This window comes from Cervus canadensis, chromosome X, assembly GCF_019320065.1.
Source record: "Cervus canadensis isolate Bull #8, Minnesota chromosome X, ASM1932006v1, whole genome shotgun sequence".
Lineage (NCBI taxonomy): Eukaryota > Metazoa > Chordata > Mammalia > Artiodactyla > Cervidae > Cervus > Cervus canadensis.
Window position 1 is genome coordinate 117,391,148 of NC_057419.1, and position 9,134 is coordinate 117,400,281.

The 9,134-nt window shown below is 41.4% G+C and overlaps 1 non-coding gene across 1 annotated transcript; it reads right to left on the minus strand.

Annotated features, from left to right (window-relative positions):
* Positions 1-7,166: 7,166 nt before the first annotated feature.
* On the minus strand, positions 7,167-7,238 carry TRNAP-UGG. The gene has a single exon. It is a non-coding gene; the product is annotated as a tRNA-Pro (tRNA).
* Between the last annotated feature and the right edge of the window lie 1,896 nt (positions 7,239-9,134).

A 9,134-nucleotide genomic window follows, 5' to 3' on the forward strand; every position in this document is an offset into this window, starting at 1 on the left:
CAGACTTTAACAGGCATTTAAAGCAGAAGGAATATTTTCTTCCTTGAGGATTTTTGGGACAATGATGATAAAAACCATTGTAACCAACCTGGTTGCATTTTCTCTGAAATTTTGAACATCTCTGTATCTCATGTTCCCTCTCTCCCTGGGAATGAAGGGTCTGCTAATACAATACACCAAGGATTATAGCCATTTTTTTATTGTACTGCACTCCTTAGAAGGTATAGATTTGTTTACAAATTAATCAGGTAAATCCTTTTCCATAAAAATGACCATGTCCTAAATGATCAATTTTGCAAATGTGGATTTTTTTTCTCGAGGAAGATTATCCTTTTCCCCCTCTCAGTGTATTATGAAAAGTTTGAAATACACAGCAAACTTGAACTATTGATATTTTCACAGTGAGCATCCATATCCCAATTGCCTAGATTTTGCCACCAATATTTGACTATTTTCATTTAATCATAAAACATGGAACTATCCATCCCTCTCCCATCTACTCATCCATCTTATTTTCTTGATGCACAAATGTGGCTTTTGGCCTAATCCAAAATTTGAATTTGTTCAAAGTGCTATCCATCTGTTGGGACTCTTGTAAAGCTTGCACTCTTCTCCCACTTACTTAAAAAGAGACATCGATGTTCACCTGAAGACTCCATCTTCCCTGATGAGCTCACTCTGCATAGATACATGGTGCCCTTGTGATGCCTCAGTCAAAGAAGGCAGCGTGCCTCTACTGATGGACTATGAACCATGGCTCAGTGAGCTCAAGGTCAAACTGGCCCCATTCTGGGCTGTGCCTGTGCCTCAGACTAAATAAAGGGTTTTCCAGGGCCCTAGTGGCTTGGATTACCATGAGGGCCTGGGTACCAGCATGTACATACTTCCTCTGCTTCCATCCCATTCTCCTTGAAGTCAAATTAACTTTCAGTCCCACCACCATTTCTCTAGGTTAGGCATGGGCGACCCACAGCTTGCACACCAAAAGTGTCAGGCTTTTATACATTCGCCAGCCTGCAAGGATAGCTGACAACCTCTCCTGGGTCTCTGAGCACCCTTCATCCTCCATTTTTATACTTTGATCTTGTTTCCCGGGGCCCTTTTTTATCTTGTCCGCAGAAAATGTGTGATGTTGCTCTGATGATCTACTCAGAGCTACACTTCCCTCAAATACTTGAAGCTCTAAAAGTACTTCTCAATAAATTTTTTTCATTTTCACATTGTAATAGACCTCAGATAAGAGGATATTACTGAGTACAAATTAAAGGCATGTATACTAAGGTGTGAGTGGCTGATAGACTCTTATCCTCCCAGAGATTAACTGCCTTTTATTTCTTTAAAAAAATTTTTTTTCATGTGGTATGGCATGTGGGATTTTAGTTCCCTGACCAGGAATCAAAACTGTAACCCCTGCCTTGAAAGTGTGGAATCTTAACCAATGGACAACCAGGGAAGTCCCCTTAACTGCATTTTAAAAGAAAGAGGTACTTACTAGCTCAGATGGATCTTGGGATGGTAGTATATGTGGGAAATCATCATGAGGCCCATCACAGTGACCCTTGTCTGCTTCTAGACCTGTGCTCCCTTGGTTCCCTTCACCGCAGTGTACACAGAACAAGAATGTGTGACATTTGACTCTTTTCAGAGAAGTTGCCAAGCCTTGCTCTAGTCCTTCAGCTCAAAAGGCATACTTTTCCCTTTGAGTTGAGTTTGTTTTCCTATGCCATTGCCTTGAGTAAATAACATCCTAAAGTATCTTAGATAGTTTCTGGAAAGTTTAGGAGTTCTCTAAACATGGAACAACAGATGTACAGAACATCTGGGTGGTAGGCTCTTTGCAATGCCTCAAGGCTCCCATTGTCCCTGACAGCTAGAGTCCATCTGCCAGGGTGGGCATCTGGAAGCTCCTAAAGTTAGAAAGTCTTTTTTTATTGGTTTATCTCAAATGAACTTTTGGGGACCTAGATCCTCATATAGTGCTCGAAGCTTCTGCCCAAATTTCCAGATCTTCACCATGCACCAAATGCTTGTTTTTTTAAAAAATACATTATTTCTGTATTAGAAATTTTTATTCACATTTCACTGACAAAGCCATAACATATCCTACAACAAGTAAATGGTAATAAGCTCCTGATATGTGATTTTTGAAGAACTCTTATGTATACAATCTTATTTGATACAGCAGCACCTGTGGATAGGCAGGGCACATGTCAGTTGGAATATGATTAATCTTGTTTTGTAGAAGTGGACAACACAGAGATTCTATCCAGACCTCATATAACATGCCAGCCCTGGAGCTCAACATGCTCTGTCTTTCTAGGATAGTTCTCAGCCACGGAGCATTCTACTAAGTTTGGACATTATTAAGCTCAGTTCTTGAGGAAGAATGGATATTATAGATATTCACTTTTTAGATGAGAAAATGGAGGCCCAGAGAACTAAAGTGACTTGCTCAAGGTCACACAGCTAATGAGGGTCAGAACTCGATTTCAGATCTTCTCACTCCTACTAGATATAGGACCACACTGATTGGATTGATGGGGAAAGCCAACTTTTGAGAGTGTTGCTTGTGTGAAATGGAAAGATATGAATTGGGGGCTGTTGGTATATGGTCTCTAAGACTGAGCTTTGGGAGTGGCATTTCCATTCTTCCTCAAGAACTGAGCTTAATAATGTCCAAACTTAGTAGAATGCTCCGTGGCTGAGAACTATTCTAGAAAGACAGAGCATGTTGAGCTCCAGGGCTGGCACATTATATGAGGTCTGGATAGAATCTCTGTGTTGTCCACTTCTACAAAACAAGATTAATCATATTCCAGCTGATGACTCACTACCACACATCTGAAGACATCAAGGATTAATAGCACTACAAACCACTTGGCCAAAATAATCCTCAACTTGGGTCACCTTGTGAATCTCAGACTAATCCCTCCACCCTTCTTATCAGGCCTGAGGGTTCACATTCTTTCTACTTTCTCTTTGAGTAAGTGTGAACTCTGATCAGTGATAAAAGTCAGATGCTGAGAGCAAACTGGGCAAGTGCCAATTTCCAGAGTCCTCTCTGATGACTCGGTTACATCCTGCCTTCCCAAGAACCTCTCACCCACATTCAAGCCAAACATCTCAGAGGGGTTTAGAGCAGCACTGCCTCTGCTGTGGTTTCAAAGAGAACTTTAAAACCAAACCCAATAGATGATAAGGACCTACTGTATAGCACAGGGAACTCTACTCAATACTCTGTAATGACCTATATGACATCACTTTGCCAACAAAGGTCTGTATAGTCAAAACTATGGTTTTTCCAGTAGTCATGTATGGATGTGAGAGTTGGACCATAAAGAAAGCTGAGTGCTGAAGAATTGATGCTTTTGAATTGTGGTGTTGGAGAAGACACTTGAGAGTCCCTTGGACTGCAAGGAAATCAAATCAGTCAATCTCAAAGGAAATAAACCCTGAATATTCATTGGAAGGACTGATGCTGAGCTGAAGCTCCAATACTTTGGCCACCTGATGTGAAGAACCAACTCACTGGAAAAGACCCTGATGCTGGGAAAGACTGAGGGCAGGAGGAGAAGGGGGCAACAGTGGATGAGATGTTTGGATGGTATCATTGACTCAATGGACATGAGTTTGAGCAAACCCTGGGAGATAGTGATAGACAAGGAAACCTGGAATGCTGCAGTCCATGGGGTTGCAAAGAGTTGGACATGACTGAGCAACAAAAACTGATTCACTTTGCTATACACCTGAAGCTAACATAACAATGTAAATCAACTATACTCCAATTAAAAAAAAAAACCAAACCCAGTTTCTTATTGATGACATTTGAAGCATTCTCCTATTGGGTTGTTGAAATGGAACAAAAACAGGAATTATTGCTTATATTCAGGGTGGATCTACTTGTCATCAAAATAATTGGTTGAAAATTAAAAATGCAGCTAAAACTTTTTTGGGGTGTCATGTAGCCAAAAAAATCACTGAAAGAGTCAGTATTTACACAGAATCGGAAAACTGGTTTGATCCAAAGATGCAGCTTAACTTTAGATCATGCATGGTTCGTCAAACCGAATGTTTAAAAGAAAGTTGCTTCTTTCAGGGTGGGTCAGACAAAAGATAGATTACACCAGGAAAAAAAGACTTCTTTTTAAAGAGATGGAGTTATCAAAGCCAATCAAAAGAAAAGATTTAAACATCCTACTCAACCCTAAAACCCAACTCCTGCCACTCAGCATCAGAATCTGTTTTGATGCTGAAAATCTTGTAAGATCGGAGTTGATCTGTGTCTCAGCATCTAGTGGCAACCATTGAGTCAACCAGTGATCCAAATCATTCAAATATCCTGCAAGAAACTCATCATGGAAAGCTTCATTTTTTTTTTTTTCATCAAAAATGTCTCAGCTTCCTTTGGACAGAAATGGAAAGTGACATTTCAAAGTTTAATCCCTTAATATGTAGTCTGGTTCTTTCCAAATGTTGCAAGATTTCCAAGTTCTGGAATTCATAACTAACCATATGGAAACAGAATGTTCTACATATCTTAGCTTCCCAAATATTGTCAGAGCATGAGTGACTCTCGTTGACACTGGGCAGGACCATATGTGCAGTCATCCCTCTTTAGCTGCACTCTTTGCCAGGACAAACCCTTTCCTCTCATAAGACTAGTGTCTTTACTGTGCCAAGTGCATTGGATGTTCAATTTCTTCCATCAAGAGTTTGCCCTTACCACTCCCCCTACCTCTACTTCCCTGTTTATGTTTCCAGATCCATCTCCGATTCCACCTACCCACGAAGCTTTCTTTGATAACAACAACCAAGAAGGCTCTGTACAATTTCTCCCAGCTTGTGGGGTTTATTGTCTATATCATACAGGTTGAGACTCATGTGTCCATTTTCCAATCATGACATGCTGCCATGGCTCAACTCCCAAACTAGCCTCTCAGAGAACAAGAGCTAGCTTGAGAGTCAGATGGAAGTCTCTTCCAATTAGGGCCCCTCCGCTTTCTAGCTGTGGGAACAGTGTACCTCTTCCAGCCGCCCTCATTTTTTTCCTCTAACAGAAACCACAGTATCTGTTAATATATTAAAGGGTTAGGAGAGAATATTTGCAGTGTGCCAATAGTATTATTACACCTGGCACATGATAATTGGGTACTAAATAATAGATATGTATGTACTTCACAATATCTATCCTGCACAGGGCACAGAATGGGTAATGGATTGAAGACTTCACACATTTAAAAAATATTTATTATTTATTTGGTTGGGTTGAGTCTTAGTTGTGGTTTGAGGGCTTATTTGTGGTTTGAGGGCTTAGTTGCCTGGGGGGGATGTGGGATCTTGGTTCCCTGACCAGGGATCGAACCTGATCCCCTGCATTGGAAGGTCGATTCTCAACCACTGGACCACCAGGGAAGTCCTGACTTCACACATTTTAATGCAGTATCCCTGAGACTTAGATAATAAAATAAAAATAATTCTAGGGTTATGAGACTGGGAAAGGTCATAAGAAGTCATCTTACTATGATGTATCTGTTGATATGGAAATATATTCACTATCTATTATTAAGGCAAAAAGACAGCTTCTTAAGTAGGATGTTTGGGATCTGTATGCATTTGTGTGTGTATGTATATGCACATACATATTAACGTGTGTGTGTGTGTGTGTGTGTGTAGTTTTTAAATTGGAAAGTGTTCACCAAAATGCTAAGAGTAGTTATCTCTGATTTGTAGGGTTACAAACAGTCTTAATTGTCTTTTTGCCTATCAATTTTTACATTATGAATATGTTCTACTTGTGTAAATAAGACATAATAAGTGATTTTCAAAATATCCTATGTATATATAATTAAACTATGAATATAGATCAGGTCTGGGAGATAGGAAAAATGCAAAAATGAAAAAAAAAAGGAGTTGTGGGATATGAGTGCTTTCTCTCAATAAGAAATAGTTATTTCTTATTGTTTCACTATGTTTATAATAGAATTTTTAGTTTGTAGAAATCATTTTCTAAATCATTCCTATACTTTTGAAAAAGTGAAAGTCACTCAGTCTAGTGGATAGCCTATCCCTTCTGCAGCAGATCTTCCTAACCTAGGAGTTGAACCAGGGTCTCCTGCACTGCAGGTGGATTCTTTACCAACTGAGCTATCAAGGAGTGCTAATCAGTTTCATTTCTACTCAATAAATAATTGGCTGCTCTCAACAGGCAGTATTCTGAAACAGGGGTCTTCTTCAGCTCCCAAGAATTACCCACAACCATAAATGGGCAACCTATGTCTTGACCCATCTGTTAAGTAGTTTCTTGCCTGGTGGACCCCAATGATTTAGACTCTGGTGCTCTGTGTCATGTGGATCCTGCTAAGACTTTGTGAATTATTCTGTGGCTATGGGGATTAACAAGTGCTTGTCTTGGTGGCCAGGGTGAGGACATAAGCCTCTGTTTGTGTGCATCAGCCTATGTCCTGGAGGCTAGAGACACAGTGCCTACAGGTGAGTGAGTAGCCCTGGGATGCAGACTGTTTTTTCTCCATCATCTGATCTTCTGTCCTAGGCAGTGTGTGCCTCTCCATGCCACCTTGTCATGGTTGCCAGCTCAGGACTGGGGTATGGACTCCGACTCTCATCCCACGTGGACACACAACCTGGATTCGTAGCAGAGGTCAAGAAGTAAGTAGAGCCAAGACAAGGAGACACAGGGTAGGGTTGGAGGGGTCTTGTTCCTGTCCCTGTCAGCTTCAGGAACAGTTAAGCACAGTGTGTGTGTGTGTGTGTGTGTGTGTGTGTGTGTGTGTATGAAAGTGTTATTTGCTCAGTCATGTCTGACTCCTTGAGACCCCACGGACTGTACCCCTCCAGGCTCCTCTGTCTGTGGAATTCTCCAGGCAAGAATACTGGAGTGGGTTGCCATTCCCTTATCCAGGGGATCTTCCTGACCCAGGGATTGAACCTGGGTCTCTTGCATTGCAGGCATATTCTTTACCATCTGAGCCACCAGGGAAGCCCAATGCAATAGCAGATGTATTTTAAATAAATTACTTATCAGAAACAAAGTAAACCAAGCTCATATGGGATTTAACCCAGGACCTCTCACACCCTAAGTGAGAATCATAGTCCAATGTGATAGCACATGTATTTTAAATTAATTATTTATCAGAACAAAAACCTAGTGGCCTGTCTGGGATTCGAACCCAGGACCTCTTACACCCAAAGCAAGTGTCATACCACTAGACCAACAAGCCACATGTGTTTGGAGGTCTCACCTGGAATTTTAAAGTCATAAGTATCCAGTTAACAACAATAGGAACAGAAGGCATTTACTGAGTGTTCGTATGTGTCAGACTCTCATCTCTGCAATGGAGCTAAACAGTGAGATTATATACTTTGTATACTTATTGTGGAGGCTCTCTCCAACCTAATGGTGCCTTCCCAATTCCAAACAAAGAAGAAAGTAACACAATGAATACAGATGAACTCTGGGTTAAGCAACCACTGACAACTGTTCCATGTTTGTCAGGAAGAGGCAGATTTCTGGGACCTTATCTCCTTGTTTCATTAGGTTGTGTTTCTGCCAGGAAAATCTATATCTTCTTTATGAACACTTGCTTTAATCTATTCTGTATGATCATTTCAGAAAATAACTCCAGAGAACAAGATTTCAGCTTCTGGACCAAGGGTGAGCATAGTGGGTGGACAGACTTCCCAACTTGCCTGATGAGGTGGATGGAAATGTGGTCTGTGTTACTATACATAGTATATACAGCTGCTGCTGCTGCTGCTAAGCCGCCTCAGTCGTGTCCGACTCTGTGCGACCCCATAGACGGAAGCCCATCAGGCTCCCCCGTCCCTGGGATTCTCCAGGCAAGAACACTGGAGTGGGCTGCCATTTCCTTCCTCCAATGCATGAAAGTAAAAAGTGAAAGGGAAGTTGCTCAGTCATGTCCGACTCCTAGCGACCCCATGGACTGCAGCCTACCAGGCTCCTCCATCCATGGGATTTTCCAGGCCACAGTACTGGAGTGGGGCGCCATTGCCTTCTCCGAGTATATACAGCAGGGAGTATGATTTCCTAATAACAGTAAAAGAGAATGTGTCCTCGGAGATACACTGCCCACTAACAAAGAATTGTGTCATAGAAAATGTAAGTAACTATGTTATAATAAGATTCCTACACAATGTTCTGATTATCTATCTTGATTTTCAGACTGACAAAGAGTGTGGGAGTTTTCAGTAACAATTTAAGGTGTCCCATACTGAACCAAGATCTTTCACAGTGTGACCTGGAAAATGATGGATCAAAAGGGGTAGATTCAGTCATCATGGACCAGTTTCCTTTGGTGAGGGTGTGTGTGAGAGAGAGAGAGAAAGAGAGAGAGGGAAGAAGGGAGAGAGGAGATATATCTAAGGATATGGAGAGTCATTTTGTTTAGAGAACGTGGCCTGAAGCTTATAACAATGCCTTAACAAATCTCCTGGCACTGGAATCCAAGCATTGATTTTCATTAAACTTTGGAGCTTTTGCAATTCTCACTGAGCTGAGGTCAGAGCTGGTGGAGTAGGACCCAGCTGTGTGCCCTAATAACCACAGCCTCTGAGTCTGTATATGGTCTTAATGGCCAGGGAAGCCTCCTCTTCTTCCTCCCTACCGTGACTGTCATTGCTTCAGAAATGCCCCCCAAATGGCACTAAATGATGTGCAAACACAGCAGCTGGATTGCTAATCTTTTTTTGAGGCTTCTTTAATGGTGCATTCATAGCCCCTTGGAGCAAACTCAATTTCTCTCTGTGCACGCTATTTCCACTTCTACAATTCTAGAAGAAATCATTTTGGCAAACACACTTTTTGAGTTGGATGAGAGGTAATTTATACAATTGCTTACCTACTATTGACAACAGGCAGCAACTCCAGTCACAGGACGAAAGATGGCTATTCATTACTCACAGTGGAGACACATAAATGGATCTGGAGCCTTTTATGAGGCTTGTAGCAGTGAACTTGGGGCAAGCAAATCTTGTGTGTTTGAGGAGTTAGGGAATAGAAAACCAGAAGTCACCTCTTTAGACCTTCACCTTTACACTGAACACCACATCTGAAGAGAGACTCAAAAGGGTCCAACAGAGAGAATAAAGCTTGAATG